This window comes from Sturnus vulgaris, chromosome 1 (genome assembly GCF_052056855.1).
Source record: "Sturnus vulgaris isolate bStuVul1 chromosome 1, bStuVul1.hap1, whole genome shotgun sequence".
Lineage (NCBI taxonomy): Eukaryota > Metazoa > Chordata > Aves > Passeriformes > Sturnidae > Sturnus > Sturnus vulgaris.
In genome coordinates this window covers 126,242,017-126,269,154 of record NC_142243.1, presented here as the reverse complement: position 1 = coordinate 126,269,154, position 27,138 = coordinate 126,242,017, and the positions used below count along the sequence as shown (strand labels likewise).

The following is a 27,138-nucleotide window of genomic DNA, read 5'->3' as shown; positions in this document are numbered from 1 at the left end:
ACCATGATTACCTCTGTAACACAACAACAGTGAATAAAATAGTAGCATCCATTCACAATATCAAATGGGGTTCAGAACACAATTCTTGTATTCTGAAACATTTTTCCAGCTATTAACATGTCAAAATATTTGCAAAACTCTCAAGAAAAATTAGAACATGACAATTGGTCAAGTACATGTTGACAAATGAACAAGATATGTGAAACTGGAAAAGATAAATTCTTTCTGAAAGAACTATCGTGCCTGTAGTTTCTAAGGACTAGCAGAGGACTTTTTGCATATTCCTTGCTATCCAGTTCCATAGATAGAGCTGTCACAAGTTATGATGGATCTGAGTATCCAGATATAAATTAGTATTTCTTTCAAGACCTGGAATTTCCTTCAAGCATGCCTGAATGATGGTCCAGAGGAAGAGACCTGGGGAAAAAACATGGCTATAAAGGTCTTCTTAAGTTAATGACTATAAGAAAAGGATGATAAGAAGTCAAAAGCCAGTAGGGTAGGAAGAAAGTCCTGAACAGACATGCTCTAGTCAGCCTATTCTATAAATAAGACTTGAACAGCCTAATGTCAAATCTGTTATCTTGGCTGCACCTTCCAAGAGTTCAAAGTGGTTATTTTCAGGGAATTTCCAGGAATACCATGGTGTGATGATAATTAGCACTTTTCAGAGAGCTAGTTCTTTCCTACAGTGGAGATATACAGAGTTTCCAGGGTGAAAGCTGGAAGCAGGCCCTCTGCTGTGCCTCTCTAATTGCTATGAGAGACCAAGAGGTTTTGGAATAAAAGGAGTGGAAAGGGTATGGAAGTTTACTTTTGGTACCATATAACTCCACTAGTAAACCTTTGAAATTCATGTAATTGCTCACATGGCTAAATACTGGCAATTTTTTTGATTATTTTTTATGTAACAGTCAGGAAAGTTAATGAGCACTTATTCCTTCACATTCAAATGATTGATAACAACAGAGATGTAGGTTTACTTGTAAGCCCAGCCACCTCCGGAATCTTTGCTTTTGTTTTGTTTTGTTTCCTTGTTTGTTTAGTTTGGATTGTTTTGTTTTGTTTATTTGTATTTTTCACTTTGGGAAAACCACATAAGGCAGGAGAACCCATAGCTATCTGCCAACCACAGGATGTCAGCCTACAAGGAAAAAGAAACTAAAACATAACAATGTGTGAGAAACTGTTCACTGGAGAAAAGGCAGAATTTTGCAGAAAACTTGTATAAAGGAATTTTATTTGAAAAAATGCTTATGCAAAGTAAAATGAGCCAGTCAAAAACATATTCTGAGCTCTGTAAACTGGAATGTGAACAATTACTCTCAGAAAGAAAATTGAAATATGCAGGAATGACTTTAAAAGAGCTCAAAATGCTGCTCATAGAATGAGGCCTGAAAGAAACTGTTGAGGCAAAGTTACCCTCAGGCAATCAGCCCCAACCTGACATAGACATAGGCAAATTAGTTGCACAAGTACTGTTAACTGAGCTCATTCTGCAGCAGAAACAGATGTATTCCAAGATGGAAAAACACAAGCTGAAAACAGCAAAGAAGAGGTAGGAGGCAGACTGGGTGGCAGGGAGAGCTGCTGATGCTGCTCAGAAAGCTTCAGCAGCAAAGTCTTGGGGCAGTTTGTACAGGTGGGGCAGCCGCAGGCAGACAAACGTCTGAGACTGTGCACAAACAAGGCAAGAGTTCAAGTCCTTATTTCTCAATACCCTCTCCATGGAGACCTGTCTCAGTCAAACAGGTCTGTGCCGTGGAGAAGGAGGCTCTTATAGCAAAGAACTTGGGTTAATTTGCCAGGCTGTGACAGAGCGTATATGGTGATGTGCATGGGCAACTAAAGGGGTGAGTAGGTTATTAAGCTTTTATGTAATACATAAGATGAAACTTTTCTTATCTTTAATGTTAAGTATCAGGTTTGCAAAATACATTTTGAAAGCATTATCTTCTATATCAATACTGTTTTAGGGAGAAAACTAAAATGGAGCTCCTGATATAATAACAGAAAAAAAATCAAAAAGAGAAAAATATTCTAATAATGTGAAATTATGTGAAATAATTTATGTGAAAACAGAAATCTTTAATTCTTTGATTTAATCCTTACATTTACCGCATAAATAAAGATGAGGAGAACAAGTAAGAGTATGAAGATGCATTGCAAACAATAAGGTAATGCACAGTACAACTTTTTTGAAACAAAAAATAAGTAAAAGGAAAACACTTAACACTTAAGTTGAAAAATATGCTTAAAAAATGTTTGCAGTTTTTGCTTTGCATCTCATAAAATAGACCCATCTGTGATTGGTTTGCATTTTTGTGAGGTTATATTTTAGCATGCAAAAAATAATTTTCAAATAAAACCACTGTCTGAAGTGACATACAGTAAAATTCTCCTTAAAATTGCTTAACTTATGAACTCTACATATGTGCGGTTTGTCAGCTCCTTTATGTATGGCTAGGGGGCTTTCAGTGCTATGAACATACAGTAGGTTCTTGCATTTTACTGCATTTAATGTAGCACTGCTCTTGTACCAAAGCTATTAAGCCTCTTGATCTTACAATCTCCTGCTGCTGCAACAACTTAGCAGTACGTTTCAGTTCTAAGGAGGCATATCACTCATCTCCTTCGGGGTCTCCAGAACTGCTATGCTGATGAGTATAGAGACTTAATGCTGCCATAAGTATCCAGTACAGACAAACGGCACCATTTAATTAGATGTGCAGTCCAGAATGTATTGCAGTCAAATATCTAGGTTTTTAAGGGTTCTATGTTACCTTTGTGGCTTAATAGAAATCCTCTCAATACAAAATGTCAGGTGCCATATATAACTATTTGTCTTCTTCTGTAACTGATAGCATGTTTTCTCATAAAGTTCAGTTTAAGAGATTTGCTTTGATCCATTTTGGTTTCTCTGATGTTATTTGCACATATCTGTAGGGATGCCATTGCCATTCTTCCAAACTCACTTTGTAGATATATCATAACTAACAAAAGTCAGGGTCCACTTACAGGCTTATGTGCTTCCTTCTAGGCTTTCTTCATGGTTGATATATGCTCCCAGAGAATTCATGCTGCTGGGAAACACTAAAGAGGAAAGTATTCCTTGGAGCATTTATATATTCAATCTTTAGCATGCTTGACTGAGATTCACTAGACCACCTACAGCTAACCTATAGATGTGCACAGCTCATTTAGCTAGTTTGCTTATGTGATTTCTAGAGAGGACATGCACTTATGCAGTGTGATTCACCAAATCATTCCCTAAAAGTCCATTTTCTTCTCCATTGGTGACACAGGGAGGCTGAGGAGATTAGCTCAGATGCAGGCACTGAAGCCATGGCTATCTACAGTCATGGTGTTCCAGCAGCTACAGGGATGACTCCAGCCTGCATGAGGTAAAACCACAGTATTACAAGGCATCAGCCCTCGCTATTTGAGACATCAGGGCTGAGGAAAGGAGCCTCAAGGTCTCTTGTAACTAGCTACATCCAGAGCTTGCAAGCCCAATGCACTACTACTGGGCAGGAGGACTGAATGCATCCTTTAGGCTGAGTGTCAGATTCCCAACCTGTGCATGTCAGATCCAACAAAAAGAGCAAAATAGTTTTAAAAACCCTCTGAATTTTGCTTCAGAATTTTCCTTAGTCCTCCTGTTGGGGACTCACATCAGGAAAGACCAGATGTGAGATGGTTTTGGACATGAAACACCAGGAAAAATAAGTCAAAATATCTTGTTCAAAAATACAGCAAAATACTATCAATTGAGATTAGAGATTTGAAAATAATAGAAGGTAGATTCTCCCTTATTTTTAACCCTCTGTTCAGCCAAAATCATGACCTATTATATGTAGAGAGAGACAATCATATTTAGTGCTGCTTAGGAAACATTTTTGTATAAGAATATATTTGCAGGCTATGCAATGCACCAAGCATAATGATAACCTCTAATGAGTATAATGTCAGGTATTCTTATGCATATCTCTTTCTAGTAGGTATCCAGCGTGGATAAAAACTTTTTATGCTATGATGAAGATCTTGGAGATTCTCCAGTTAAATGACAGAGTAGTTCGGGTTTGGAGCAAAATTCTTGCTGTACCCTTCCTACTTAGGATTTGTGAATTCCATATGGTCACATTATGCATAACTCTGCAGTGGCAGGAAGTGGAACAGTTCACCACCAAGTCCTTTGCAGGCACAGAATGGTTCCTTTCTTGAAGCAATTAATGCAATTTTCCCTGCTAAGGAGGGCATAATCCATAGTAAAATGTGGAATACTAGTTTTATGATATTATTAATTCACTTAATTTTGCCTTAATTGGAATTTTTCAGTACACAGAAGGAAGTCATCCACCAGCCATCTGTTCTTATATAGAGCAGTCACTGCTAAATTATCCTGTATTTAACTTCCGTTAATAAGGTTAACATGGGAGCTTTAGCATAACACCATGGCTTCTCTCTGTACTATGTCCATTTAGGAATGTAGTTCATTTCTTCCTAAGATGACTTCATAGGCAGAATCAATTTCTCTTAAAGGGTAAAAACCTGACGCTGTTCCTTACTAAAACTTTTTCTCATTGCTTAGGATACCTTGGCAAAGAAGCAAGAACTCTGCTAGTTGACAATTTGGAGAGTACATTAAGTAACAAGTTTATAAAGCTGACATACTATATCAGTGAATTTTGAATACTGTCAATCTCTTCTTTTATACCCCTAGGGTATTTCAACAATTAATGAATATATGAGTAAGGTTCTCACATGGACTACAGAAGTTTTAAACAACTGTGGTAGCATAAAATCACAACCAGAGCTTGGGATCTGGTAAAGTCTTTTCTGTCATAGGTTTTTTGCAAAGGAACTCATATCAACCTGAAGGAACAAACATTTCCCAAAGTCTTGACATTGTATTGAAGAAATCTAAGATAAATAATTCTGCTGAAGTAGCAAACTAAATTACCATTCACGAAAAAACCCCAACAAAAACAAACAAAAAAACAAACAAAACCCCTCAAAACCGACAAAACCCAGTAAAATACACACCTCCTCTACCCAAAATCCAAAGCTAAGCTCATACCATTTGTTGTAGTGAAGGGAGCTGTTAAAATTACACAATGGCTCAACTTTACACACCACCCTGCACTCAGATTGGAAACTGAAATTAGAGAGGTGGCTGAAATCTACCTTAACTCTTCCTTTAGAGAGAGTTGAAAAGTATGGCAAGTCCAAAGTTACATTTGCTGTACCTATACAATACATTTCAAACTTTGTATCTACCTTAATAACAAAACTTGTTTCCAGGATAGATGAATGACAAGTGTTAGAGAATGAGTTTCTTTATAAAGAGCAAGCTGGGTTGAGACCTGGCTGAACAGCAAATCCCTGAGGGTTGTAATGAGATGATCAAAGGTGATTAAGGGAGTGGAGCATGTCCCTCAGTGAGGACAGGCTGAGGGAGCTGGGCCTGTTCAGCCTGGAGATGGCTGAGAGGGGATCTCATCAATGCCTGTGAGTATCCACAGCGATGGTGTCAAGAGGATGGAGCCAGGCCCTGCTCAGTGGTGCCAAAACATAGAACAAGAGGCAATGGGCAGAAACTGAAGCCCAGGAAGTTGCACTTGAATATGAGGAAGAACATTTTTACTGTGCAGATAAGTGAGCAGTGGAACAGGTTACTCAGAGAAATTATGGGAATTATGGGGTCTGCCCCACTGAAGATATTCAAGGACTATCTGGACACAATTGAGTGCAATGCGCCCTAGGATGACCCTGCTTGAGCAGAGACCAGAGAGCCCACTGTGGTTCTTTCCAACCTTACCCATTCTATGATTCTGTGATCATGAATTATCCAAATTATTGGTTAAGCCCTCAAAGCTTCTTACATCTTGAGATGTTGTGGGGTTTTGGTTACCTTGTTTTTCCTTTAAAATATAATGAAACAACCATTGCAGAATGTTGTCCCTTGAGATGAACAGAGATGTGTGTCCAAATGCTTTTTCAGCATGGTTTTATAGAAAGCATGGCCAAAGAAACAAAGAAGAATTTGGAGGTGGTAACTAAAATTTTGGTTAGTATAGCTTCATGATAATTGCATCTATTCACCACTTGTCAAGGTGCTATTCCATGTGGAAATGTGAAAACTTGATCATTAAAAGATACAGAGCAGGAAAAGAGGTTGTGGAGTCTCAAGATCCATCTGGACATAATCCTGTGCAAACCACTCTGGGACAAACCTGCTTGAGAAAGGAGGTTGCACCAGATGACCCACAGTGGTCCCTTCCAACCTGACCCATTCTATGATTCTGTGGTTTTGTGATTTTGTGATTTTTTTTTTTTTACGTAGTTATAGTACGAAAAGGCTTTTTTCAAATGTTTCAGAAGATATGCCAGTTTGCAAACATGAGTGTTCAACTGGGAAAGGATTTGGCGTGTCTTAATTGGTGACTTGAATTTGGCCTGAAATTAGTTGGGTGGGGAAGAGGTGAGGTAGAGGTCTCAAAGAAACACATGCTGTTTCTATTGACATAATATACCCTAAATTTCCTTCTACTCTAAATTTTATTGGCATTGAAGCCAAACCACTCTACATGGAAAAGTCATTAAAAAAATCAAACCCTTCTGATTTCACTTCCAATTTAAAAAGCTTTTAAACTACAAAATTGTTCCTCAGAACCTCCATTATTGCTAAGACAGTTTCATTAAATAAATATGTATCACTGTAAGAAATAAATGAGAAGCAATAACTGACTTGAAAAGCTAGATTCAGTATAGACCAAAACACATTATAGGTGTTCTGGGTCTTCTATTTTTACTTGTAACCAACAAAAAATTCACTAAGTAATATGAGCATGTACATCAAAGGGATCTTTCAGGAAATTAATAACTAAAGAAAGAGATAAATAGAAGAGGAATGTGTCCTCCTCCCTCCCCTCACACACCACCCCCCAACAATAAGCAAACAAAAAATCCCTCAGCAAACAAACCAAAACACAAAACAACCCAAACCAGAAAAAACACCACTCTTCTCATAGCAAATTTGCTTGTAATATGAGATGGCTTGTTCAAGTATCCTTATAAAAGGGGCTGATAGAAGTGGGGCTTAAGTATTGTATTTATTAACTCCTTTTCAATTTCCATGTCATGTTTGTTCAGGTTACTTAGCTGAAGATACTGCTTCTGTTGCTATCATCTCTGCAAAGTCAATCCAACAGATTAAATTAAACCTTCTTTCTTTCTGCCTCACACATCATAAAACAACCACAAGAAAAAACTGTTTCAGAAGGTACATGCTGTTTCTGCTATCAGCTGGTAGTGATGGATGAAACAGAAAGAATGGAGTTTGATTTAATCAGATAGTTTAACCTTGCAGGGAGAAGAAAGTCACCTATATAAAGTATTCCTGTGTATATTTTATTTTCAGACATATGTGTCCATGCATAAATATATATTCTAGACATACAGGTCAATCATGTCTCACTTTTTATATTACAGTGAATGAATATATAGAAAAGGTAAGGTTTACTGTATTTCATGCATAAGCCTATCAGTGTTTTATTCAGATGACATTTTGTTAATCTTACATTACACAAAGTAACTTCTCTGCCCAAAGAAATCTGCAGAGAAAAATCTGGTCAACACATTACAGAGGGGGAGGGGGAGAGAGTACTAAACATTCTGCTTTTCAAACAAGGCACAGGTCACAAACATTCAACAAAAGGGATTTCTCATCTCTTCACTATATTTTCTGCATCCTTTAGTAAGATAATTGTTTCATTTTAACAAGACTTGTCTTTTCACAGTTCTCCCTTTACCTTCTCATTCCATTAAATGTAATGGACCACATCCTGCAAAAAAATACACATAGAAAAATTAATCTCATAATTAGGTATTAAAATCAAACATATATAGAATTCTTTTTAGTAAGAAATTCTCAGTCGAACACTATCAAAGCAATCACAGTGTTTGTTACCTATTTTTCTTTTGTGAAAAGTTGCTTGACTGTCTGCCTCAATAGAAATATTGTGTAGAGCTAAACCCTGAGATTTACAGAAAAATGCATACTGTGTGTTTCCTTCATTTGTTTGAAAATGGAAAGGGGATTGCATCATGAGCAGGCTGTTTCAATTATATTTTGATATTTTTTTGCCATTTGAAAGATAGCATGTTACAAATCATGTCAGAATATTTTTCCTACTGGACTTTTATATCTATCCAACAGTCAAAATATTATTTGTGAAGCATGAACATTTTAATAACTATTCTTCTGGTTTTGTGAGCTAGTTGACACTGTATAATAGCAGAAAAATGAAACCATGTTGAAGATTTATCAGAACAAAACACTGGAAATGATGAATCACAAGTAATGAAGCAGCAGCTAAAGAAGAAAAAAAATGTGTTAAGTTTTTGCTTGATTGAAGAAATGCTAATACATATTGGTATGTTAGTTGTGACACCCTGATACAGATGTACAGATACAACAGTATTTTATAATCGAAATAATGCGGTAGGGAACAATCCCTGGAAACAAAATGTGAAGACCTCATTATCTGTGTGGTGTTAACCAGATCAACAGAGGCACGGAGTGAGTGCCTGGGGTCGCAGCAGTGTCGGTTTAGGAATAAGAATTGCACATGAGGTCTGGGCACTGCAATGCATGGCTTGGAAGTGTGGCTATTGGAGAAAAGCAGGAGAAGGCAGCATGTGATTTACTGAGAAAGTTCAGGATTTGGTGGGAATTCGTAAAATGGCAGTTGCAGTTACTATAAGCTGATTGCCTAACTAAAGCACTGTGCAGCAATGAAATGGGCAGGTTTCAGCTCCCCTGCTACCAAATATCCTTTGAAATTGAAGATTGGGGTCAGAGCTGCAGAGGACAGACTGGAGGCATAAGTGGCTAACCCTGGGTAGGAGAATTTATTAGGGTCAGATATCCAAAGGGAATTAAATCCATCCATCCTCTTATGCACTCAGAAGAGAAGTAGTCTGACTCTCCACCATTTTATATAATATTTACCATGTGCTTAGAAGGTGTGAAAGATCTAAGGGGAAAGAACTTCATTTATTTGCATTTTAAATCCACTTTTATGTGACATAGCAAATGTTACTATCTTCTCAGTATGAACACATACTCTGAACCAAAATATTATGAGAATGGCCTAATGGATTTTACATCCATCTTCTATTTTGAGACCTTATTTTGAACTGGGCATACAGGAAACGGGACTGACAGCTTCAAACATAAAACAAAATACACAAGCAGGAAGGTATTTGTCTCATTCCTGAGATATAGGACCACAAAAAAGATCAGAGAACAGATGGAACACCTCTCCTATGAAGAAAGCCTGAGACTTTTGGGATTGTTCAGACTGGAGAAGACTTTGGGGAGACAACATTGTGGTGCCTCAATGCTCAAAGGGGGTTTATAAAAAAGAGGAGGACACAGCTTGTACCAGGGCCTGTTGCGATTGGACAAGGGGTAATGTTTTAAACTAGAAAAGGTAACTTTAGACTAGATCTAAGATACAAGAATTTTATAATGAGTGTAGTGGAACACTGGAACAGGCTGCCCAGAGAGGTGGTGGATGTTTCCTCCATGAAAATCTTCAGGGTCGGGTTGAACAGGGGTCTGAGCAACCTGATCTAATTGGAAATGTTTCTAATTGAAATGCATGGCAGAGGCATTGGACTAGTCGACTTTGTAAACTCCACTTTCCATTCCAATCCATTCAATGATTCTATGATGCTATAAAATATAAAGACTCCATCTGCTGTATATTTTCTTTCCAAATAATACACTTTATACCAGCAAAACCTCACCCTTAGGACTATTGCATGTACCAGGTGTATTATGGTCTATTTGTTACTGCCAGGGACATTTTTTTCATCTTCTAAATAATATCAATCCACCTTTCCCCGAATAGAAAGGTGTTCCATAACTTCTCATTCGTACTAAAGCCAAGACAAATGCAGTTTAGAAGTATGGCTGAAGTGAACCCATCAAAGCAGTGTAGCAGTGTCAGTCGTTACTGCAGCTGCTACTAGATCTGACATTCAAGAGGCACAATAGTTCAGAATAGTTCAGAAGTTGTTTGTATCTGCTGAATCTAAAACTTCATTACTGATTGCCAGTACTAACTGAAACAATCAACTCAATGAAATTATAAGGATAGTTTTCCCAAAAGGTCTAAAGGATTACTGTAATCAGAACATGATACACACAAACTTCATGATGCTAATCAATGCTTAATCAATGTCTAATGTCCATTGTGCCATATACTCTGGTATCTGAAAGTTATTTTATTACCAGGAACTAGGCACAAAGTAATACTACTGCTGCGAAGTGAGAAAAAATTTCCTATTATACCACTGGAAAAGCTAGAATGACAAAGCAACACATTTTTCAAAGTGACTCTTGGATTAATGTTTATGGTTTTCACATGTCCGACTCTAAAATATGCCTGGGAAAATATCATAAAAGTAGGAAATTCTGATAGGAGAGAAGTTTCAGGTTCTGAAAAACTTGTGGAGGAAGTTATGATTTCTACCGGTCAGATGAGACAAATTTTTCTGCATCAAAACTATAAATCTGTGATCTGATCCTCTGTTGACTTCACTATATGCAAACAAGTTTTTTGGATGAATATATTTATCCATTTAAATGATACGTGCTTCCAGTTGATTCTCTCTTACACACTTTATTAGCATGTTTGCTTGGCCTTACTAATACCTACATAAGCCAAATGAAACTGGGCCTTCAGTGTGCTAAATACTATTAAAATTTATACTAGAGACTATCCAGCTTGACATACTCATTGATACTCTGAATACATCCAAGAGATATGAGGTGACAAAAAATCACAGGGACACAAAGAAGAGCTAAGTCATCCCCAAGCCCTTTAGAAAGATAGTGATAGACCTGCAAAGAGAATATGCCTTGAAGATCCCCAATAAAGAAGTCTGGTCACTTAACTACTTGGCTGTTCATTTCACAGAATCATAAAATTGTTAAGGTTGGAAAAACCTTAAAGTTAGTCAAATCTAACCATCAACCTAGCACTACCACCTTGTTCACCATTAAGTCATGCCCTCAAGTACCACATCCACAAATTTTTTTAACACTTCCAGTCTTTAATTTCTTTTTCTAGACAGCTTATTTAGGGAAAGGTTATTGAAAAGAGACTGGTTTACCTTCTAATACATTAAGAGATAGAAGAATCAACGTGTGGAAAGCGACATTAGAATATAAGAGATCTGCAAGAAAAATACTAAAAAGTCATGATATGGGAGAGAGGAATTTATGTGATAATTGTTTTTCATTCTTATGTAAACACATGCTGGTTTTGCCTTCACTGTTGAAAGAAAAGAGTATTTAGCAGTACTTTTTATGTGGATTGTGAGTCCTGTACTTCATGCGGGCCGAGCCCTGCAATGAAAAAATATTTTAGTGTCTTAGATTTTCATTTGATGCTCTGTTAGATTTTAGTTTGCTTCATAAAGCTTTATACACTACCTATTAAGAAAACCTGTTTGACCAAGGAGGATTGATCCCCCACTTTACTAATGAGTAACTGAAATGGAGAAATCCTTCGATCTTCCAGCAAATCATTTACCAAGTCATTTGGCAAAGAAAGGGATGAAAGCCAGATGTCTATGAAAGTCATCTTTACCTTGCAGCTGATCCTACATCCGCTCATTGCACACTATATACCTATTTCAGTACAAGAAGCAGTAGACGTCATTCTGTTTCACAAGACATCATTCAGACATTACAAAGTGTAATGCACAACACTTTATATCATGGCAATTCACTGTGCAGCTTAGACATAGGCACCAAGTGTGTTCAGTGAATGAGGCAGTGATCCCACAAAAATAATACACAGTTGCTGCACAATTAAGAATGCTACTGCAATGCACATTCCACAGGTGTCTGTATAAAATAACTGAAAGAACTTCAGTTTTGATATTTTTTGGCTTTTTGATGATTCATTTGAGTTATGTCTAAATATTACAATGAAGCAATATGTTAGACATCCCTGAGCAGGTAAGTTTACAATTATTTGGAGCAGTGTAACCTCTGAAGCGTAGCACTGCACCTGGGCAATTAGCTCAGGCGTAACTTCAGTCTGAAGCAGCTTTATTGCTTCCAGTTCCAGAGTTAGCTCATTTAGTGCCTGTTTAGGAATTGCTCTGACAGGTACATGCTTACATTTTGTTTTCCATGGAAGGGAGGAAAGAAGAAAATACTCCTTTGTGCCAAGCCTGATGTAGGTAGCCAGGTACTCTCACCTCCTTCTACAGACTTTGTAGGGAATCAGGACATCCCCAAAGCCCTGTCTCCTCAGAACTTCATATTCCACCATTTCCTGTTAAAGCTAAAATTCCACTGAACCTTCCTGCATGTGCATATGCACATCTAGCAGAATCCTGAAACACCATGGGTTCAATGGAAATTTCCCGTCAGTTTATACATGCTGTCAGAGCCAGCTATAATAAAGAAACCACAAGTTACTTGCTTTAATCTTCAACAGAACACCAGGGTTTTGGCAGGAGACACTTTCATCAGAAAGTTTATAACTAACAGTTGGTGATGTTTTCCGCTAACAGGCATATGTCAAAGGTAGATACAGTTTAATTATAGCTTGTGTGTTTATTCTTTAATAATGAATTTGATTTTCACTAAACATATTTAGTAATCAGGGAAAAAATATACTCTCCAATTTTCGTCATCAACTTACAATTAATTCAGTTAACTCTCAGCCTTCTTCCTTGGAAAATATTTTCCCAAGCAACTCATATCCACAACTTACTTTTTCAGAATAAAACACTGGAGTAAGCAGCTGACACAGAACGTGCTTATTAAGTAACATACCTGAAAAATATTTTGCAAGGATAGGTTGTCTTTTCAAGGACCAGAGCTCTAACTTCCTTGGCAGTTTTGTTGCTGCTTCTTCATCTTTGGTTTCTACTGCTTCTACTGCTACAAATTTTTCTAGCTTTACAACATATAATTCTATTAAAAAAAAAAAAAAAAAAAAAAAGTGCCCTGAAAGTGAGATGTGCCCTGAAAGTGGGAAAAGAAAATTACTTCAAAAATTCATATAAAAACCTTGAAGCTCATATTGGAGATTCCTTCCTGACCATTTACTTTCTTCCTTATATTTCCAAAAGAAAAGTATTGCACCAGTGCACTGGTAGAATGACAAAAACAATGCTACATTCTGTGCCTTCTCAATTATCCTTTTGTCCTTTTATAAAGAACAAGCCAAAGAAAATTGATCCATACAAAAATAAAGGAAACTTTCAATCAGCAAAATAATTTGCCAAAGACAACACTATAGTCAGATCAGTTACAGCTTTTCAGAGAACTGAAGATTTCAGTAATGTTATTTAAGTTTTAACATTAATGAAAAAGCTTAATTCAACCTTTTTGTTGGATGGGCCAAGTGAGCTATTTTAACAGATCTGAGTCATCTGCTTTGTGCCTTGAGCTTGCTGTCTCAATCAAAATATATATTTTACTAGGAATTTTAAATTTAATAACTTGCATCAGTTCTATACAGGAAGGGACAATCTGGCTCATCGAATCAAGTCCCTGCTATCACAAATAGATATGACCTTTTATCCCATTAATCTGCTGGTATTTATATGCTTCAGAATTTGTGAATATTAGAAATCATCTGACATTTTCCAGACCATTCTTGTTTAGGGCCAGTTAACAATGTTGACATTAGTTATAACAGTTCCTCTGTCAGCCTGGTGTTTTAAACTTCTGATATTTTTATGTCATGGTGTCCTACAGTCAGTCTTCATTCTTCTAGGCTAAATAGTATCCAAGCTCTTTCAGCACCTCCTCTTTTCCTTCCCCTGATCATCCTAGTAGTCTTCCTCTATACCTGATCCACTCACAATTCTTTCCTGAACAGAAATTGATCCTCAGCAATTGGTTTTATAGATCTTTTATGGTTTAGGTCACTGTCGTCGTATGTAAAATCTTATTATTTTGTTTTATTTTTTATTAAGAGACTGCCTTCTTTGATTTGTTATTCATTCCTTTGGTGATACTTACAGTTCTAGGTGCTACTTTTTCTATTGACTTAATGGTTCCTCAAATTTCTAGACAAATGCAGTGTAAGACTCATATCTACCTTGGAAGGTACTTCTGACCCAGGCAGTACAAAAGCAGAATCTGAGGAGAGGAAAATACATATCACTGCAAGGTGGCTTTTAAGGGAAGTGAAAGCTGCAGGATAAACTAGCTATTGAACAATACATACAATTTCTAAAAAATCCTGAAATTGTGAAAATGCTCTCTGTTTATGTCCCGTTTACAGATTTCTGCAATCTTTTCCCCAGAGCAGGAGTACAACACCTGCAGGAACAGTAGTAGGTAGTTTCTGGGAGGAGGGCCAGGCACAGAGACTTGGAAACAGGCTGAAAAAAACCAAGCAGGAGGCAGATACTGCAGTGTAGCAAAGATACTCTCTCATGCTTGTTTTTATAGGTTCAGGCATCTAACCTTTTTCAGCTGGATCACAGCTGGCCTCTCTAAAACAACTTTAAATCAATGTATCGGTTAACAGGTTCAATGTCTTAGGGAGGTAAAAGTACCTGAAGGTTTGGAAGGCAAGATCCACACAGCAATCCCAAAGCAGTGCAATCAAAAGTCTTGCAGCACCATACCCTCTTACTGACACCCCCAACAACCTCTGCCCTTAAAACATTTATCCTTACATTTTCAAAGTCCAGCAAAGGATATTAGGCTCTAGCAGACAGGCATTAAAATGTTGCATGCCTCTTTGAAAGCCTAAATGGTGGAGTTTTAGTGTCAATAACCAATTTTTATTTCTGCATTTTCTGTAATTGCACTAGTCTTTGGAACACAGCTGAACTATTTCCTACATCTTCATTAATTACTTATTATAAATTTACAATTTATATTGTCACATTGTATGAAATACAGTCTGTAAAACCCTGCTGCTTTTAAATCCAGCTTGCATCAATTTGTACTGTCAAATGCTTGAGACTCAAAATGAATATATGCTTTATTTATAGGAAGAATCAATACTTTTCTAACTTGCAAATGTTGAGAATCACACTTTTTCCACAGTTAGTATTTTGTTTATTTTTATACAGTTATTGGCTTTTGTTTCCTAAAATAGGATTTGCCCAAATCAAGGGGAAAAAAGAAAGAATTCTATTTGTTCTTTTTATTTAATAAAAATTTAAAGCTAAAAGCTGCTTAGCCACAAGGGAAGCAATGCAGACCAGTGATAAAGCCAGTAGTCTCTATTTTTAAAGCTGTCTTTTATTTCTGTAATGCTGATGGCCAAACTCAAGCTTTAGTAACACTTCCCCTTGTGACCAGGCTGCTTTCAACTTTTCCATTTTATTAAAAGAGCTAAATTGAGGGTATTCCATGAGACTAATTTGGAGTTCAGCTGTTGTTGTTGTTTTTAAATAAAAAATGAAAGCCAGAACTGGTCTAGTCATCAGGGAAACAGTACGTGAAGTTGAGTTGGGAATAACCCATACTGTGCTGGGACTACAGAGTGTTTGTATAATGTTTGTGATGTGGGAAGTGTTTGATTATTGAAACCTGTCAGAAAGTGAGAATATGCATGACAGTAAATACTGGCTTTTATCTCTTTGCTTATTTAATTGTTATTGCAAAACACTTATTTTAAAATGTCATTAAAAGTATAGTCTTAAAGTGTTGCTGAGATGTGTTTGCTATCATCTGATTTGCCTTCTTCCTCCTCTTTGAAATACTGTAAAATATATTTTCATCCCAGCAATTTGGATCTTGCCATTAAAAAACACGTTCTCAAAGTTTCATAGTCACTTAGATAATTCTGTATGAGAAGTATTAGTTTAGGAGATAAAATGAAGTTGTAAGTAACAGTTTTTTCATCATCCTATAATTTCAAAATAGCTCCTTTAAACAGCCGACTTTGCAATGGTTTTAGGCTTCAGCTCACACATTGATTCTGAGCCAGAGAGCACAGAAATGGACTTCAACCTCACCAAGGACGTGTTGGAAGTAACTGTGCAGAGCAATTCTACAGATCCCACTGAAGTTCAGGAAAACATACTTAAGAAGTAAGCAAGAACTATGATTTCTTTTACTTTCAATGGTTTACCTATATTGTCTGCTTACCTTGCTTGAAACATCTGTCATCAAATGTACAGTGAAGCCAGGGAAAATTTTGGTATAAACAATTGCTCCTAATAGATGCATTTCCCCCATGTAACAATTCATTGGTATCTAAAACAGCATACTAAGAAGAAGCTGCAAGCACATTCTGTTAGACACAGGGGTGACACGAGTTAATTTCATTGCTGTCAGGAGATATCTTGATGGGTATATATTGTGCGTTATCATGAGTTACCACAGCTGCAAGGGATTATGTCTTCTACTAATAATGGCATAATAGAATACCATAACTTGTCACAAGATTTCAAGTCAGCTATGAAATTAACCTATTTCATCACTGAAAAAAAAAAGCCTCTACTGATTCTCCCCCCTCCCCTTTTTTTTAATGGGACTTTGGTGCTCTTGTAAATAGGAAAGTTTCAAGGAACTGTGGAATGGCTTCATTTGTTGAATAAACCTTGCATGTACTTTCTAAAATTTACTCATAATATTCTGTGTGCACAGATAATGTGAACCATAGCACAACTTTATAGAAAATGAACAATTAATATCTTAAACCAATGGCAAATAAAGATGTAAATTCTGCCCTCTGGCCTATGTCACATTCCCCACATGACAAAAGTTAATGTCAGTGTTTCCTGGAGCATTCTTTGGAGGCCATCAAACTTCACAACACTGAAGAATGACTTTACTAAGAAGTTCTAAAAACAGCATGCCAGACTCAAATTTATAGTTCTTAATTCCCTTTTAGGAAGAAACTTTAAACTGCATCAACAAAGTAGCTTTTTCTTAGGGGATAGGATGGTTTTCACTCCTGGATGAATTTTGTACCCATTTAGAGAACCTAATGAGCTCAGCAAATAACCAGAGGTGTGCTACAGTACACACTAGGGAGGCTCTAGAATGTACCTGAGGGAAGAAGAGAGCACAACTGCTTCCTCCAGTGGCAGTAAGCCATTAGGCTGTCATTCCAGCTTGTCTAATCAGTGGCTGTTTAAAACAGAAGTGACTTTTGAAGTTGGATGGGTCCAAATTGCTACAGGCCACCAGGTGAGAAACTGAAAGAACTCTGTATGTAGCCACAGCTAAAAGGTGCAACACTGAAATTCCAGCATTGAAGAGGCACACCAGGTATTATCACAGTGAAGTCCCCCACTCAAAACGATATTTGAAAACCACTTAAGAAAAGAATAACTGCTGCTGGCCATTTAAAAGTACCCAGACATTTAAACAGGTTGGTCTTACTGTGAAAAGCAGGTTAAAAATATTGACATTAACATTATTGAAATTATTGACATTAACCTCCAAAGGTTTTTCAAATAATTTGGCAGCAACAGCTCTGTTTTATCTGATTTGAACTATAGTTCCACTTTCACCATGGCCGTGACTGTACAGTTCAGATCAGATCCAAAAGCAGTGTTTACAACATTCTGCTGAATCTCTCTAACAATGCAGTGTGCACATGAAATAGAAGGAGCAGAGTATCTTGCATAAGACCACATCGAGGTAAAAGAGCAATCAGCAGCTACTACCCTCTGGTTGTTTCCTGGGGGAAAAGAATAGCTCGCTCAAGTGCCTCTCAATAATTCTTGCCAGGGTTTCCAGCAAGGTCAACAAAGCTTCATGGTCAATGGCTAGTGAGAGTGAAAGGATTAGCAAAAGCATTTAATTTTTGTCCATTGATGACAGCAGATCACTGAGCCACAAGATTTCCTTTCTTACGCTCAGGGTCATGCAGATGAGCTGTTCCTGCTGAAGTTGCAGAAATTAAACTTATAAAACATGCTTTACAAAATTTAGGGGAGAAGTTAGATTTGATTTTAATTGTTTAGCAAACCCCAAGAGCTATAGTTCATAAATTAAAAGGTTTTGTGAGCACAAACATTAATTGAGTTATATGTGCTTTCTGAAATGTACTGTCAGTTGGTTCTTGAAAAGATTAATGTTCTTGTGATTTCTTTGTATGCATGTCTGAAATCTCCTCTTGTCCCTGTGGGTTCTGTTTAGTGGCATTTAGGTCTTCTGATGGAACAGATGACTTTTTGCAGCTGACAGTGTTGCAAGAGGGATCAGAAAAAAGCTTATTGCTCTGACCCCCCAGTCTGAAAGAGGAACTAAAAACGCAGGGCAGAAAAAAAATAGGTAGAAACTGCTATTTAGTGTTTTCATTCCGTTGATAAAACAGGCTTATTTTCTCTGATGAGAGAGGTCTGAGCCTTGCCAGAATCTTCCTAAAGCCTGCTGAAGGCATAGATTTCCCTGATGGGTTTTGTTTTCTTTCTTTGTTTAGCAGATAGAATAATATGTCTGGGGAGGGAGACAGGCAGAGGTAGGGAAATGTTGCTTATGGTGGTGGTGTTGGTGAATACATATGTGATTTTTCTTTTCCCATCTTCCCATTTATAACCCAGGGCTTGCTCCAAAACCCCTTTCCTTTGGTAGTGAAAGGAATTTCTACCTTAGTAACAGTTTGTTCCTCTGCCTCTTCACAGATAGTCACAGACACAGCTTTTCGTATTTTCATGATTTTTCTGTATTAACAATCTGGGAATTATAAATGCTTTATAGATTTTTCTGGCCAGGTCTGTGGAGAGAGCATCAACAGTAACTTTGTTTAGAAAACTCTCAGGAGACAGGTTGAATGCTGCTTTTTTAAGACTTGAAGGAAGTCTGAGCTATCATGAAAAGTTTCTTTTTTTTTAAGGAAAAGAAATAGGGTCTCTTCACCTAAACTTCCTCTATGTCCCTTATTCTTCCTATTCAAAAGCTGCACACAAATAATTACTTTTTAAAAGGCAATTAAAATTTATGGTTTAAATTTTTAATTAATATGCATTTAAATTCTTTGTGTTTGCTTAAAGGCTGCAAGTTATACTTCTTCATCTATTGTTTGGTCATTTGATTTTTAATTTTTTTTTTTTAATGAGTATCTTGCAATAAGTGTTTTATCTCCATTGTAGCAATGGGAGATATAATTAAGAACAGAATTCAACATTGTAAGGACTTCTCCTGGGTAACTTAATTGAACTGACCACCTTCAGCTGAGTTCCCAAAAGAGAAAGACTTCAGCTAGGTCAGTGAAATAATTTGGGTGGGGAATTGTGGTCTGCAGGGCCTTCAAGTGCTCAGTGGGACTGTGTTGGAAGCAGAAATTCCCTGGGCTCTGCCATCTGTATTCACACTGCAAGATAACCTTCTTCCCAAATACATAAATTACAACAAGAGGGAGTGAGATCAACCTCAGATAATGCTAGGAGAAGAGAAGAAATGGGCCCTCCTGTGAGAAGCAAGAAGACTAATTGTGCAGTAAGTAAGCTAAAAGCTACCTAATAGCAAAATTTAATAGAAAAAGTACAAAGGCCTCTTTTACCCATCAATATATGTTTAATCATAAAACAATATATACAGGAGGGTTAGCTGCCAGTACAGAGCATTATCTAGAAATATAGGTCATGTATATCCACATTTCTGCTCAATGGACTTATACCATGTACAGAAGGCCCTTAGATTCATGCTGCTTGCCAAATCTTTGAGCAGCTTACTTTCAGCAGAAACAGATCAATTTTATGAAAGCAAAATGCAAGTCATCCCAACTGACAAGAGGCCTAATGGCAGAGCATGGCCCTTTATACTGGCAATAGTAATATTCCCCAAATATTAGAGTTAAATTGAAATACACACATGTCCAAATATGTAATTTCTCAGAGTTTAAGACTGTTAATACCTATGGTTAGGTATGGTTAGGTCCCAGTCAGTAACTGAGACCACACCCCTGAACAGCATTTTAAAAGGAAGATTTTAATTATTAATGCAGGGTAGATATAATTTATTGTTACCATTGGCACTCTTAGAAGCCATTTCATTAAATTTCAGGTATCAACAACAAAATGAGTAACGACCTAATTAAATATAGTACAACACAAACTCTCAGTGGGTCTAAGTCCTGTATGCCATATAAGGCTAAACAACAAAGCAGTCAAAGGAGTCCCTGAACACAATCGTAAGGTTGTAAGGACCTGTCAACTCAGAACCATCAAGAAACTCAATATTGTTTTCTAAAATGGATTAAGCAAACCATATAATAATTTCCTTTCTCCCCTGAGGTTTAATATATTTTAACTGATGTAATTCTGCATGTGGATGTCCAAAGAGGACTTGAATGTAGTTGCACTATTTTATTTAAAAGATGTATCTTTAGCTGAATTCAGATTGAATGACTTGAATGTCCCTCTTTCTCCCCATAAGAAGCTTTAAATAAGCAATGTCTTAAAACTACATTTTGAGAAGGATAGGAAATAGCTTTGGGCAGCTCCCTTCCTCTTCTCTTCATTGTATCTGGTGCTGATGTGTCACTCGAGTACTTTCCTCCCTTTCCCCTGCTAGGACCATTGCAGAGGGCTGTCAGAAGCTTTGCTGAAGCACAAGCAGAATCACCTGATTTCTCCTTGGGGTGTCAGATGAGGCCCATTGAAGCAGCCTTTTATTTTGTTTATCCTGTTGTGCTGTACCTGAAATATTGCAAAATTCTTAAGAGATGAGCTAAAGTTTGTGCCTGTTCTTTTGTTTGAATTGCTTCACCTCTTCCCAAGATTCAGCTTGTGCTGAGGTAATAAGAATGTATCCTTTCCTCTCATCTATTTGTGAAGCAAAACACAAAACAAAACAATACCATTAGCTAGATCACAATACATGTGTTTCACATATTTCACTTTCGCCTCAGTCAAAGTACCTGAGAAAGCAAAATAAAAGAGCAGTCTGCTTCCACATGCAGAGGCAATACTGATATTGCAAGATGACAATTGAGGGATTTTTTTGTATACTATGTGAAAAGGGACAAAATTTGCAAGTTAAAAATGAAAAACCTGATAATTTTTTGTTTTTTCTCAGACGCTGTAATATGATTGGCATTCAAAGCAATGCATTCCCATTGATCTCCTGCCTGATGGAGAAAGGCAGGTATACACATTTCTGGTCAGACAACCTTGTAATTTTGTAGATTAATCTCCCCCACCCTTTTTTTTTTTTTTTTTTTAATTTTTAAATTTTCTTCTTTATTTCCAGGAGTTTATGTTTTTCAGCAGCATGCTCTTCTGAGAAACCCTGATTCTAGATCAACCATTGCAACCTAAATGCATTTACAGTGAAAGCTGTGTGAGAATTCTCCCTGGGCTTCTGGGAATGCCAGATTGATTTGTGTTACTAGTGTTTAGTAGAGCAGTAGGTTACTACAAAAAGTGATTTTGAGATACGATCTCCAGTCGAAATCCATAGCTGTAGGGAGTGATACTTTGAACTAGATATTTTTCCTGCATTTTGGGACCCTTGGATTGCAATCAGTAGTCAAAAAGCACAGAAAGTCCTAAAGTAATCCTAAGATGTTTATACTAAGTAGATGTGGAAACTCAGTGCAGGCAAGATATTAAATTAAATGTTAGAGCATTTTAATTTTTTTAGATATTATTTACTGAAAGCTGGGGTAAGAGAATGCAGTGAACTGAAAATACCAAGCAAGGGACAAAAATCCATTTGACAAATCAGGTCACTAAGGAACTCTCTGAGGCTTTAGCTGTTGAAAAGACTTAATTTTTTAAGACAAGCTTTTTTTCCATCATGCTGCAACATAACCTTTTCTTTCTTTCTCCTCTGTCCCACTCAAGCTGCTATACTTTAGGATCAGTTCACTCTGTTGAAAACCCATTGTAAAAATGTCAGGGTTCATATAGCTCATTGCTATAGATGACCTTGTAGTACTCTTTGCTCTTACATCACTTCTTTTAATTTCACCTCCCATTAATCATCCCTATTTCTCTCTAGTTACAATGCATCTATTATACTGTTGTTGGATTTTTTTTTCTTTCCTCTGAAGCTTCCTGGTCTGCTGTTTTTCTTGGTCTTTCTAATGTTTTCCTTTTTTTTTTTGTTCTTATATAATTTACTCTTTTTTTCTCAGACACAATTATGTTTTCTTGTAGACAATGCCTGTAGCACTGTCTTACAGACAATGCCTCTAACAACGCCTGATTAAAATTTGTGCAAAAGTTATTTATGTTCAACCTACAACACAGAGTAGTTCTTGGCAATGTTATTGCTGTATAAATTTTACTTCTACCTGCCTTACTTATTTTCATGTAGATTCCCCAGTGTGAAGCAGAATCTGTTGTTGTACTTGCCACACTTCCCACTTAGCCTTCTATTTCTAAGCCATTTTTATTTTTCCCATCCTATTACATGTACATCCTCAAAGTCATTTTGTATTCTTGAGGAAACTCTTTTGGACCTTTCTTTTCTAGTTAACCTAAAACACCATTCCAAATAATATTCTTTTAAACATCTTTCTATTTTCTGTTATTCTTCACTAACATAAGTTTTTACTAGGTATTTAAAAATTTATATCTACAATTTTGTTACACTTTAAAGCTGTATTTTTTCTTTCTCCAATTCTAACTATCCCTTCTATCCTTAAATGCCATAGTCTGACATTTTCCTTGACTTTTTAGTAGTTATTGTATCTCTGCTTTTAGCTAAACACAGTTTAATTTTTACTTATAACTCTGATAAAAGTTCACTGTGTTTGTTCTCAAAATCTGAAATAAAATGATATATTTTTATTAATTTCCTGAGTATATAATTAATATTTCTTCCATATGATTAAATTGATTTCACAGGTATCTACCAGTGGAAAAATACCAGTCAAAAAATAAAAGGAAGGAGTAAAATATATAAGATTATGCATTTTGTTTTAAATTGTTGCAATTCAGAGGTTACCTTATCTGAGTCATATCCTATTTTTAGAAAATATTTTTGTCAACTCTAAATTTACCCCAATATTAGGGCACAAAATCAGAAGAAACTGTAAGTGCAATTGGAAATATACGCTGTCATTCCATTGGATAATAATCTTTAATTCAGATGATTTTGGGTTTATATGTATGATTTTCATCACCCTTAAGCAACATATAACTATTTTCCCCTGCTAACCTCCTAAATATCAGTGTAAGATTTTGATCATAGTGACATAAAAACTCAGTGTGATATGTAATTTATTTTCCAATCTGAAACTGAGAAATCCTTTTTAATGTTGATACTCTGACCTATAAATCTATCACCTAGAAAGTACCTTGAAAACTTTTTCTTCCTTAACATAGTCAGTGTTTTAAAATCAATTTGAATCTTCTTTTTAGTGAATTATAAATGGAACTCTTTTGATTATAGAAAATATTGCAGCACACATCTAATGTGATGCTTAGCCCAACTGTATTTTCTTTCCTTTTTGCAACTCTTAATTATCCTTGTCTTATTACAAGTCTAGTTACTCCCTGGTCTGCCTACACAATTCAATTAGTATCTCCTTATATAAAAACACAAGCAGTTTCACTCTACCTTATGTTTGATGTTTTTCCTTCTTATTCTCCTGTCACGTAACAGTCATTATTAATGATCACTTCTTCGGTGCCACATTTCCTGGAGATTTTAAAGCGGTTACTTCCTCAGCACCCTTCCTTAAGAAGCTTTTATGTGGTTCAAATTCCATTGCTAACTATCATGCTATTTCTAACCTTCTGTTTCTTAGTAAAGTTCTTGAAAAGATATTCTGTTCTTAACTTCCCAAACACCTTGTTAATAATAATCTCTTTGATTGTTTCCCAAGTAGGGTAGATTTTCATCTCCAGCATAGAACGAAACTGTTCTATTCCACTTACAAGAGTTGAAGATCTCTTGAAATCTTACCTAGTGATCATAGTTCTTTTCCCTCCTCATTATTTTAGATGACAGTATGGCATTCGGCAATAAGAACTTAATATTTTATTAAAGTGTTACAGATCGTGAGATATTTCCAATTCTTGACAACTTCATTTTAATGGTAGATCTTTTTACCTCTAGTTGTTATTTGTCTATTTTTTGCTGCTGTCATTTTATTTTATCCACTTTTGTAACATATTTGAACTGTTAACTTTTTTTTTTAAATTTTAATTTATTTTTTTAATTTTATATCTTCATTTGTAACAGTCTTGCAATTACTGGAATAATATTATAATGGTAATAACATCACACGTTGACATTTGAATTTTTAATTAAATTACTGATCAACTCTTAACTGCAGTATTTTTAGCAAGTGCTACTTAGAGATGCTGAAGAAGTTCAGCCATTGATCTCAGAACTTAATTTTGTATAAGCTACTTTCATTTTCATACACTTCAGGAACAGCTTGTGTTCCTCAAAGAAAATTCTGCAAATTAACATACTGTACTTGCATGTCAGCTCACTCGCACAGCTAATTAAATATTTCTCATGTGCATTACAGATGATGACTACTTCAGTTTATGTTTCAGAGATGTTTTCCAACATTCTGTGATTTATTTATAGGTATATCTGTGGCACTAATCATTGGAGTATTTGAGCACATAGAAATGATTAAAGATACATCAAAATTACTCCTGGAAGGTACCACTTTTCTTTCTCCGCTTTGAAGCTGTTTCTTTACCATAATCTTCTGGAGAATGATTCCTCCTGTGTTCAGTGTCATTACTACATACTTATTGGGGAAAGCCAGTTAATACAGATATGCCTTGTAGTGAGCTTGAAAGTCATGTGAAAGAGGCTCCACTTGTTTGGGATCAGCTTTGTAGGAATTTGTTTCTTATTATTGGCCTGTCACTGAGAATGCCCTCCCTTCCATTGTCACAAGATGAAAACCAGGGATCTATCAGCCAAGTATCCCAAATGAGTGTAGCAATCACACTGGGAAATTGTGAAAGACAGTGCTTGAGATAAGTGGGCTTCAGCCTTTCATATGTCTGATGAGGGAAAGGAAGGGAGGAGAAAGAAGCAGGACAAGGTTTTCAAGTTACATACTTTTAGTATGAAGAACTCTCTAGTTTCTCTTTATCTGTACTCACATAGACTTCAGCTCCATTTTGAGGCAAAATTATTCTCTATAAATATTTACACAGTCAAGATTTTGGCCACAGTACTTAGGTAAAAGCAAAACCTATTTAAGGAAATTATAGACATTGTTAAAAATTAATTCCTCAAATTGGTCTTGTGATGCTAATTGTCTACTTCTGAGCACATTGCCTTGAAGCAAAACAGAACTAAAACTCAAGTATTTTTCTCCTCTCTGAAAAAGACTACATTAATTGTAAATTAAAAAAATAATATTGTACTTATATCTATTTTAAAGTTCTCATATTTATTTTCCCCTTCTTGAAAAACCTTCTCTAAAATTCTATATCAGTTATGGTCCCTCTGGAGTTTCCATATCCCAAAAAGGAAAAGACAAAACTTTTTGATCGGGACTTGAATTTTACTTGTATACTGTGTGCAACTTATTTGTAGAGGAGAGGGAAAAAAACCCCAACCTGATAAAGTTCAAATTTAGTTGTGTGTAAATTTATTTTAACTTATAAAACTACAGATTTTACACATGGGCAGCAAAAGGTGTGCAGGCATATCCATGACTTTATTCTAAAGTCCATAGGACCCTGAAATCCCTTCAAAACTTTTCAAGATTCTATTTCAGTGTAGCAGACAAATAAGAAAAAGCAGTAATAAGAAAAAGAAGTGGTAAAGTTAAGCAGGTATTGCAGGTAGATTTGCCAACAGTATTTCCTCCCACCATTTTTCCATGCCACAGCTCACTGCACATAGATGCAGGATTCCATAGTTTTAAAGAACAGCTAACATACTAATGTGACAACAGATGAGCAGGCCTTTTCAAGAGGCAATTACTGCAGAGATCTCAAAAAAACTAAGGTAAATTTCACTGAAAAACCATAGGTATAACATAAATCATTAAAATTTAGAGGACCTCTAGACAAAAGGCAAAACAACATTAATTCTTGTGAAGTTTATCTTTGTAAAGATAAGCCAAATACAGATTTTATTCAAATGTGTAAAATATGGGATCACTTGGAATGGATTGTTCTGTTTCATTTTCAAAAGGGCAAACACATCCTGCTTTGAGATTTTGGTCTTTGTTTGGCTTGCTTTTTTTTTCTTTTTTTCTCTGTCTAGAAGTTTTAACAACATGAATAGGTTATTTATACTTCTTATTCACAGGCACCCCAAAATGCAATAGTACTCTTTCCCTACTCCTCCTTCAAGAACCATACAGCTCTTATCATTAATATAACAAAAACTGCATGTAGGAATGCATAAAAAACCAGTTTATTTCTTGGAGCTCTACATATTAGACAAAAATAAGTCACAGATTCACTGCAGTAAAAATGTGTTGAAAATAATGTAGTATATCACTTTCAAGTTTGCATTATTCATAGAAAGTATGACAGAATCAAATACACTCTTAGAATAATGAGCCTTTAATCTGAGCTGAGGGGAACTCCTGAACTCCTGGAGTTTTGTTGGGTGGAACATCCGAAACCTGTAGAGAATGATTTAGAGTGATGGAGTAGGACTGGTCAGTAAGGAAGCAGCCTGGAAAGAATCTGGGTAAAGAAGTTTTAGCAGAGCTCTAGTACCTGAAAAAAAGTTCTTACTGGGACCTAGTATTTCAGAGGCAAGCATTAACCTGGACAAGGTAAACAAAATTTAAGGCAAGGAGACAAGAAAAATGGCATGAAGTAGCAACTACAAATGATTACACTCCTTCTAGTACTTGGGGGAAAAGCAAGAAACCAGTAAGTCTGAAGAAATAAAGAGTTTAGTGTTATGCTAAACACAGTAGGGAACATGTCCATTTGGCATGAATGAGAGTAAAAGTTTACAGGAAAAAACAGAGTGCAAAATAGCTCATCTAAAAATTTGAGGATTCTGTAAAGTATTTGGACTGAGGGCAAGAGACATTTTTGTTTGCACTAGAATACTGGAGTACTAAGACTTGGAGGCTTTATGCATTTTTTAAATAATATAGGAAGTAGAAGAGCATGGTGGCTCACTCAGGGTAAATTCAGAAAGAATCAAATCAAACCCAAGAGAGTAAAATTTCTTTTTAAAATACAGGCACAGACATACACAAACACAGA

General features: G+C 36.2%; 1 long non-coding RNA gene across 3 annotated transcripts in view; it reads left to right on the top strand.

The window, feature by feature from the left end:
- Positions 1-1,595: 1,595 nt before the first annotated feature.
- The window catches only part of LOC148225506 (uncharacterized), a 70,488-nt gene continuing 44,945 nt past the window's right edge, over positions 1,596-27,138 (top strand). Inside the window, exons 1-2 of one of the 3 annotated variants that reach the window (XR_015807764.1) lie at positions 1,597-1,853; positions 15,969-16,101. This is a non-coding gene — a long non-coding RNA (uncharacterized LOC148225506). Of the gene's footprint in view, positions 1,854-14,813; positions 15,109-15,968; positions 16,102-27,138 lie in introns of those variants that run through there. The other 2 variants (XR_015807765.1, XR_015807767.1) reach the window with 2 other exon arrangements.